General features: G+C 40.4%; 1 pseudogene; it reads right to left on the bottom strand.

The window, feature by feature from the left end:
• Positions 1 to 687: 687 nt before the first annotated feature.
• On the bottom strand, positions 688 to 1,028 carry LOC150021956 (eukaryotic translation initiation factor 1 pseudogene; annotated as a pseudogene).
• Between the last annotated feature and the right edge of the window lie 7,920 nt (positions 1,029 to 8,948).

Here is an 8,948-nt window from a genome sequence, read left to right as displayed (position 1 = left end):
ATATGTTTTTAGGAAGTTTTACTTTTCTCTCATTTATAGAATCTGATGGCATATAGTCTTTCATAATATTCTAATATGAGCCTTTGTATTTCTGTGGTTTCTGTGGTAACTTCTTACTTATTCCTGATTTTGTTTATTTGAGTATTTTCTCTTTTTTCTTTAGTGGGTCTAGCCAGGAGTTTGTCAATTTTATTAACCTTTTCAAAGAACCAGCTCTTTGTTGCATTAATTTTTTTTTATAGTCTTTTTGTTCTCTGTTTCATTCATTTCTGCTCTTATTTTTATTATTTCCTTTCTTCTGATGACTGTGGACTGCTTTTATTCTTCTTTTTCTAGTTCTTTAGGATGTAATATAGGCTGTTTACTCAAGATTTTTATTGTTTCTTAAAACAGGCCTGTAATGATATAACTTTCCCTCTTATCATGCTTTTGCTGCATCCCTGAAGTTTTGATAAGTTATATTCTCATTCTCATTTGTCTCTACATATCTTTTGATCTCACTTTTTTGTTTGTTTGTTTTGTTTTAGTTTATTGCATGAAGGAGTTACACTAATCCAAGTTAAAAACAGATTCTAAATGGTTACACTATACAAGCTATGAGGTTTTTAAACTTGTGACAAGGGAGAGAAGGGAAAGTCTACTCATTGCAAAGAAATCCTCACTTATGCTTCAGTGAGCCAAAAGCACTTAAAACCCATGAAGCTTTAGCTGATCATCCTTAGCCAGTCCAACTCTATGAGGAATTGGCATATGTTCTTGCACTGATCACCCTGTAGCTGAATTACCTCTCCATATTCTGGATGCTCAATGACAGTACCATTGTAGGCAAATTTCTTCTTAAATGCCTTCACTAGTTTCTTTTTATTGTATTCATCAGTGATCCCTTGGAAGGTAGTAAGGGTCTTCCTGCTCTTTCTCTGTTGAATTCTTACATGGCTATAATCCTGCATGCCAGCCGGAAGCAGATCGTCACCCTTACTTGCATCAGCAAAGAGGTCGAAAGAGTGGAGGTAATGGATAGCGGACATACAATACGATTCCTTTTTTTTTTTTTTTTTTCCTGGTAGAAACAGTCTGCAGAAGGCTGTGGAAGAAGAAGGTGGACAGGGAGTACTGGACATCAGAAAGCGAAGGGGGTTCAAGAGGGGAGTTGTTGAGTCCTCAGAGGCAGCTCAGTGACTGAGGCTGATCTCACCTCTTATTTCTTCTTTGACTCAGTCATTTTTTTAGCACTATGTTGTTTCACATATTTGTGTGTTTTTTTAAATTTAAATCAGTATATCTCTAAAATTATGCTTCACTAGAAAGTAGACTTCCCATTCCGCAGTTACTCTAGATCAAGAGTCAGCAAATTTTTCTCTTAAAGGGTAGGGTAATAAATACACTTAGCTTTGCAGACCAGAGTTTCTCTGTCATAACTATTCAATTCTACCATTGTATTTCTAAGGCAGCTGTGATCCAATAAAGCTACTTACAATAGCAAGCTGGGAACCAGCTTTGGCCCTTGAGCTGTTGTTTGCCAACGTCTGCTATAGATGAAATCCCACATATTTGTTGTTAATCTTGGGGTATAGGTTCCCACAAATCACTAGCTCTGCCTAAATATGCACATGCAATCAATTCTTTTATATACTGGACTTGACAGAATTTGCAGAACTTGATTCTTTCTCACCACCCTCCAGCCTTTTCTATGAACTAAATTATCATTTCTCTCCCCTAGATGAAATCCTACGCTGGTCCCACAGCTTTTTTCAGTCTCTCTTAGATTTTTTTTTTTTTTTTAAGTTTCTGTATACCTTGAGATAGCAAACAGTCCACTACAATATTTTAATTTTATCACTCCATTTCCTATACAAATTCTCCCTTTCCTTCAGCGCTATTCTCCTCACTGAATCCTCTGGTCATTACAGCCTGTAACATCCCTTTAGCCCCCACCTTATTCCAGATTCAGAATAGTCTATGGTCTGTGTTTTAATTTTGTTAACATATATTGCCACACAGCCTCATGTTTTATATCTTTTCTAATGACTGATAATAAGTTCTAAATATTGTAGTCCCCAGACTCAGGAATCTCTCTCACCTCCCTACATCCTATCAGAAAATCTCATTGATTTTACTCTGAAATCATCCATCCTTCTCTCTCTCCAGTGACTGCTGCAGTACAACCATCACCCACTTCTTTGCATGGGCCCTAAGTGTATACATCATTCATTTCCTCTTGACCTTCCCCTTGAATTTATTATTCCTCTACAGCAAGAATAATGGTTCTACTTCAGAATGGGGATCTGATTCTCCCTCCATAACCATCCCAGTCTTTAATCCTGAAAGTCTCTTTAAAACCTTTCCTGGCTTGCCATATGCTCTTAGAATTAAGGCACAATTCCTTATGACTTAGAAGATAACTGTCTGATATGACACTCCCAACATTCCCAGGCCCACCTGGTCCTGAGAAAGGATAATGTGGAAGAACAGCTGCAATTGATAAAAGCTGCATGAGCTGTCAAGAAGAAGGAAGATCATACCCCACTGGATTTATAGCTTAAAACTGGCAAAAACCAGCTCAATCCAACATCGCAATTAATATACCTAAAGACACACCCCACAAAAACAGAAAGCACGTATAAAGACACAAAATGGCCAACAGAGTTCCTCTGAGAAACTGCCATCTGTTTTCCTGGGAAGATCCTGGATATCTTCTCCCACACAGAAAATCCTATCCCCTGATTAAATGAACCTCAAAAAAGAAACCAATTCAACTAAAAGGGTGCTGCTCTGTGGAGTAGCCCACTCTCTGTTTCACTGCTCACTAATAAGCTCACTTACACTTTAAGCTCTGTGCTGGCTCACACTTGAATTCTTTCCTGTGCAAAGCCAAGAACCCACAGTGGATGGCACATCCTTGGGTCCCCAGACCCTGGAATGCTTGCACAGGTTGTACCCTCCCATCATTCACACCCTTTTGCCACACTAGGTATATTTTAATTCCTTCTACTCATCTCCCTTTCCTACCAGAGGTCCTTCATGTGCTTCTACATCTATCTGCACACTCCTTTCTCTGCACTTCCCTTCATTAACTCATTTTAAACCTTCCTACTATTACAGCAGGTAGTAATTTCATTAGCTATTGACAAAGTAAGGGAGCAAATGGAATCAGACATTAAGCCTGATTAACTAGGAAGCTGTGTCAGGCATTAAGCTTAATTAAGTCTGGAGGCCACAGCTTCTAGACACTCCAGGGGACTGACACATTGCTCCAACAAGGGAATTAACATCCCTCCTTCTCCCACCAAGTATAGAGAGAAAGGACTTGCTTTCCAATCTCTTCTGGGGAGCAAACAACCCCTTTTCCCATAGATTACTGTAAGGAGGGATAAACCAGTAAAGTGGAAATTCCTCTGCTGATGCATGTGCAGTAGAAGCCTGATGTGGAGGCAAAACTATGAGGCATGGCAGTAGGAGCCAAAACGGTGACCATAAAAGGGAGGAATCTAGCCTGGGAAAATCTCAGAAAAAAACCCTGGATAGAATAAAAGCCCAGAAACCCAGAAAATACAAGAAAGAAATTGGATAGGGAGAGGGCCCAGCACAAGTTTGTGAAGAACTTGGAAGAAGATTGGTTAGTTTTAAAGAAAACTTACTCTTTCCCAAACCCAAGGAAATATAACCAAAGTTAGCAAAGGAGTTCATCCACATTCTTTCACTCTGTGTGTAGCAGTAGCACAAGTGTGGGTGTGGCAGCCATGAGGCTGAAGCACAGTGCTGAAAGTGAGGATGACAGAGACTCAGCTAGACTTCTAAGACTTCAGATGCCAATTTGGGCTAATGACACAGCACCTCTGGGTCCTGGCCCTCCTCCTGGGCTTGGTGCAGCCCTAGAGGCTGGACTTATTCCACAGTGAGATGCAGCTGAGCCACCTGGTTGTGGGTGAGACATCGGGCACCTGGAGTCAGTCCTTTGTTTTCACTCCAGTAAACTTTGTCTCAAGTCCTCCTGTGCATGGGTCCCTGAAATGCATTTCCCGGTCACCTCTGCCGTTCACGTGGATCGGCTTTGTTCTCAGGCTTACTTCATTGTACCAGCAAAATAGGGCCTTTCAGTTTCAGACTTTGTACCCCTGAGCCACTGCATCCGGAAGGAAATTGAGAGAAGGCTTCTCACCAAACCATTAATCAGAAACCCTTCATTTCATTCTCATGGCCCCACTTAGGGAAATGGCCCCTCCTTAGTGACAAAGTGGGTGCGCTGATTGGCTTAAACCCATGAGACTCCACCCTAGAAGTAACAGTAAGGGGTGGGGTTTATTCTCTTCTGACTCCAGATCTGCTTCACTAAAGGAAGGGCTGCTTTTCTAAATGAAAGATCAGCTTGCTTTGGTAAAATGAGCAGAGATCTCGCTGCCCAGAAAGCTACCTAATGTATACCACAATGATAAACTGAACATTTCCCCACCTCATTTAATCTAATCATTTGCTAAAACATTACATTTAAAATCTTCACAAGCACTATGGTGTAACGTTCCATCCCATGAATCCCCATGAATATAACACCTTAATTTTAGTAGACAAGGAAGGTATTTCCAATGTTTTCAAATATTATTGCAAATATTATTCCCCCTCTCTTCCTTTGCCTAGTTCATCTTTCTCTTCACTAGATGCACTTTATCTATTTTTAATATCTGTTATAAATAATACTAAATAAACATGGTTGTGCATAACTATTTTTCTACCTCTCTGATTATTTTCTTAGAATAAATTATAATGACAGCATTAAAGAGTCAAAGGCAAGATTGTTAAAATGTAAATTGTCCTTCACAGAGATTGTACCAATTTGTACTGTACAACAGACACTCAGTGTATGATTTAGTTCCTTGACATTCTTGCTAATTAACAACCCCCCACACACACCCTGTCCACAAGTATCAACTTTTCCATCACCTCCATGCCTTTCTTTCTGCTGTATTCTCAGCCTGACTAACTACCTCCCTTCCAGTGCTCATTACCCATCTCTGCTGGCTCCTATTTGTTCTAAGTTTCTATCATACTTCTGGAATCTCACCAAATATAATCCATTATAATCATTTGTGGATTTGTTCTTCTCTTAAACTAGGAGGTGAATTATTTGAGGAAAAGTACTGTTTATTAATATTCAACCCTATAACCTCGCTACTTAGTGCTGTCTGAAATGTAGGGCACACTCAGAACTGTGTTTTAAATTACAGAGGTGTGAAAGTTGACCATCCTCATAGTATAATCCAAATATGATCCAGCAGTCCCCAAAGTTTTGTTGTTCAGTTCAGGCTGGTTCTAGTGTGAGTCCCTTGTGTCTGTCACAGATCTGGAGAACAGAATTTCTCTCCAGAGTACCACAGGGCTTTGCTGATTATGAGAGGCCACCCAATCAATTCTTTAAGTACTACTGTTACCTTTGGGCACTCAAAGTAGCAAGAGACCATAAGATCAGGGAGATAAGGACTTCGAGATGGCTGAGTTCTAAACCAGATGCCATTTCAATCTCTTTCCTCCAGGACCTGTTCACATCCATCAATTTACAGGACACATCTTTTGTTATTCAGAAAAGAGGGGGAATTTGAAAGTTAGAAGAATGTGGTGTGGATGAAAAAGGCCTGAAGTGGGAGCTAAGAAACTAGGAGCAGAGGCTATCAATCCCTGTTTAGCCAACAAGCTACGTTTCAGTCTCTGTGAAAAAATGTAAGGACCAGAAACAGATAGGGCTGTTTGAGTTGGTGTGTTAGTTTGTTAGTGAGTGGAAGTATTGCACAGACATTAGGGCATGGATGAGAGCCAGAAGATGATGCAGTCCTGCACCTTCAAGCTCTACCTGGCTTTGGGGCTAAGTGGGGGAAAGAGGCAGAGAAGTGAGGGTGAGATGTTTTGTCCCATGGCTGCAGGGAGTTCAACGGACAGCACTGACTTCTGAAAATAAAGTAGTTATTCACCTCTTGGCAGTTTTAACAGTGAGGTCTTGGCAAGTGGCTTTGTAGGCAACGGAAGTGGACATTAGGGGAGAAACCAGAGAAGATAAGTAGGGCAAATGCCTTCTGCCAAATATAGCTGACAAGAAGTCTGAGAATCCCTTTAATGACTCCCTGCCCAAAATACATAGGGAGCTTTCTACTTCTCCTCCTTCTCCTTCTCCTTCATTGGGTCCAAGCTTTTGGCCAGTGTACCCAATGAGGCTGGAGTTGTGATGGGAAATACTAATATGTCCAAAGTCAAATTTTCAGCTAGTGTGGTCAGGAAATTGAGGAAATAAATAAACACGCTGGAAATAATGGAAACCAGGTTTTCCATTGTCAAATAAGGAAGTTACAATTAAGAAAAATAGTCTAATAAGCTTTATAAAATGCATACTTTGTTTTTTATTAATTTCACTTTACTGCTTTTCATTGATACTGCATTTGTTACAATGGAAGGTAAGACCCTCCACTAGCAAAGAGTCTGACTCGCTGAAGGCTCAGATAATGGTTAGCATTTCTTAGCAGTAAATTTTTAATTAAGCTATATACATAGTTTTTTCAAGACATAATGCTATTGAACACTTAATAGGGCACAGTACAGTATAAATATAACTTGTATACCTACTGGGAAACCAAAAAAATTATATGACTCACATCACTACAATATTTGTGTCATTACAATGGTCTGGATGCCCTGGCTGGTTTAGCTCAGTGGATTGAGCGTCGGCCTGCGAGCTAAGTGTCGCTGGTTCGATCTTCCAGTCAGGGCACATCAGAGAAGGAAAACTCTGACTCCAAAAAACCTCCGCTGCCTTGCGGCATACCTCTTCAGGGGAAAGGCTAAGGGAGTAAACCCCGACAGAAAATCCGGAGCCGGAGTCCCTAAGGCGGTTTGACGTTGTAGTCAACACCGGCAACTCCTGCGGCGCACCTGAACCCAAGCTGTATCGACTCCGTCTTTCCCTTGGACCCTTCAGCTGCGAAGAGAGGGGGGGTCTGCTGCATGGGCAACAGCAGACCCTCCATATTACCCTGCCCAGGCTCTGTAGCTTCAGCGTCATCACAAGATGTCGATTCAACACGGGAGGAGACAGATACCATGTCACTCCCGAGTCGGACTGCACAGCCATTCTCGGCGGTGCAGATAGACTCTTAAGAAGCTACACCATCGTCTCTCGAGACGGACGGCTGCCGACGACGACGACGACAATGGTCTGGAACTGAACCTGCATTATCTCTAAGGTATGCCTGTAGTGCTGGACTGAATTAGTTTGTAATAGATAAATAAATAAATGACAATAGATAATTGATTAGATAGGTAGATAGATAGATAGATAGATAAATAGACAGACAGACAAACAGATAGCAGGAGTATGCCCGTGCATCCATACATAGGTTTCCTAGTGTTGCCTTTTGAGAAGTTCTAGAAGCAACAACACTCTGAAGGCCAGAGCTTGATTCCTTAGTATCATTCTTTGTTAAAAAAAAAAAGAAAGAAAAGAAAACGGGGCTTCTTGAAGAAATGGGTCTCTCCAGGTCAGGGGCAAGAAATAAATAAAATACATAATGAGAATAAAATTTTTGTGTCAGAAAATAATGAAATGCCCAAGAATGATGAAAACATCAAAAAGGCACACAAATCAGTTTAAAGGGGCAGCCACTGCCAATGCCAGGACAATATGAGTACAAAAATAATTATTGTAACATATTGTAACCCCTTGGGTAAAACAGGAAGCCATGAACACATGCTGATATAAATGAATAAATAAAAGGAGGAGAAGGAAAAGTTTCACATTCAAAAGATTGCCAGTTAATAAATCTAGAAGGGATGATGATGTTGGAAAATCACCATTTGACATTGCCTGGCTCAAGCACCATAGTAAGCAGAGGCAGCGGACGTATGGGGTTCTTGTCTTTCCTTTCTTAGCGAGGTTCATTTTTCTCTTCATTATATTCACTTTATCACTCTGGATGTTTTCTTGTCAGTATCATCTCTTTTTCCATTCCCTATAGTTATTTTTTAGTCCCCAAATGTGACCTCCTCTCATTTTGGTTAAATGGGATACCTGCTCTTAAAGCTCTACTACCTTTTTGGTCACCACCATCACTTCCATCATGTGTCTGGCCTGCATGACCTCCCTCATCCCCAACCACAGCCCAAATCTATTTCTCTCAGACCTGGTCAAAACCAGATTAATTTCTGTATCATAATGTAAGGACAACGGATAAGGTTTTTCCTTCTTTTTCTTCCAATAGCTCATCATAGTTGCCCCTATTTAATGTGTTTCTTGTAATATTACTGCAGCAATGGCTACTTAGCATTTTCCCAGTCCCTTAGTAGTTAAGATAATACAAAAGTTAACTAATACCTCATCCTTTACATAGAATGTGTTCTGCACCTGTTAGAAAGATGAGCAAATATAGAGGGGAAAACATATCATCTAACACATTTGTTTCCCTCCCTTTTTTCTTTCATCTCATTGATTTTCATGTCTTATCCTTTACCACAGGAATTATTATTTTGATCTTAAGATGAAGCAGTGGCCCAAAGACCTGGATTATAGATGGGTTCTACCAGTACAAATTTTGTGATCTTATATAACCAATATAATCATTTGAGTCTTCACTGAAAAAAGGGGTGGGGGCAGGGGTTCAACTTAATCACTTCTTAGAGCCTTTTTTGTTTCTGAGTCTATGTGTCTATGATTTGAGCTTTAAATATTGGAATGCTCCTGATTGTGGTCCTCAAAATTCTCCTCTTCTCTATTGACACTGAGTGATTTCTTCAAGTTTTGGTTTACTATACCAACACTCTGATAATTCCTAATTTTTAAATCTCCAGCCCCAACCTCTCCTTCCCTCCCACCATGAACTTCCCATCTCCAATGGCCAATTTGATGTCTTTATTTGGCTGCTCAATGGACGCTAAAAACATAATGTCTAGAAGAGAATTCTTCACTTCTGTCCCCT

Source organism: Furipterus horrens, unplaced genomic scaffold (assembly GCF_987537825.1).
Source record: "Furipterus horrens unplaced genomic scaffold, mFurHor1.1.pri manual_scaffold_1, whole genome shotgun sequence".
Classification (NCBI taxonomy): Eukaryota; Metazoa; Chordata; class Mammalia; order Chiroptera; family Furipteridae; genus Furipterus; species Furipterus horrens.
This window is presented reverse-complemented; position numbering and strand designations above follow the sequence as displayed.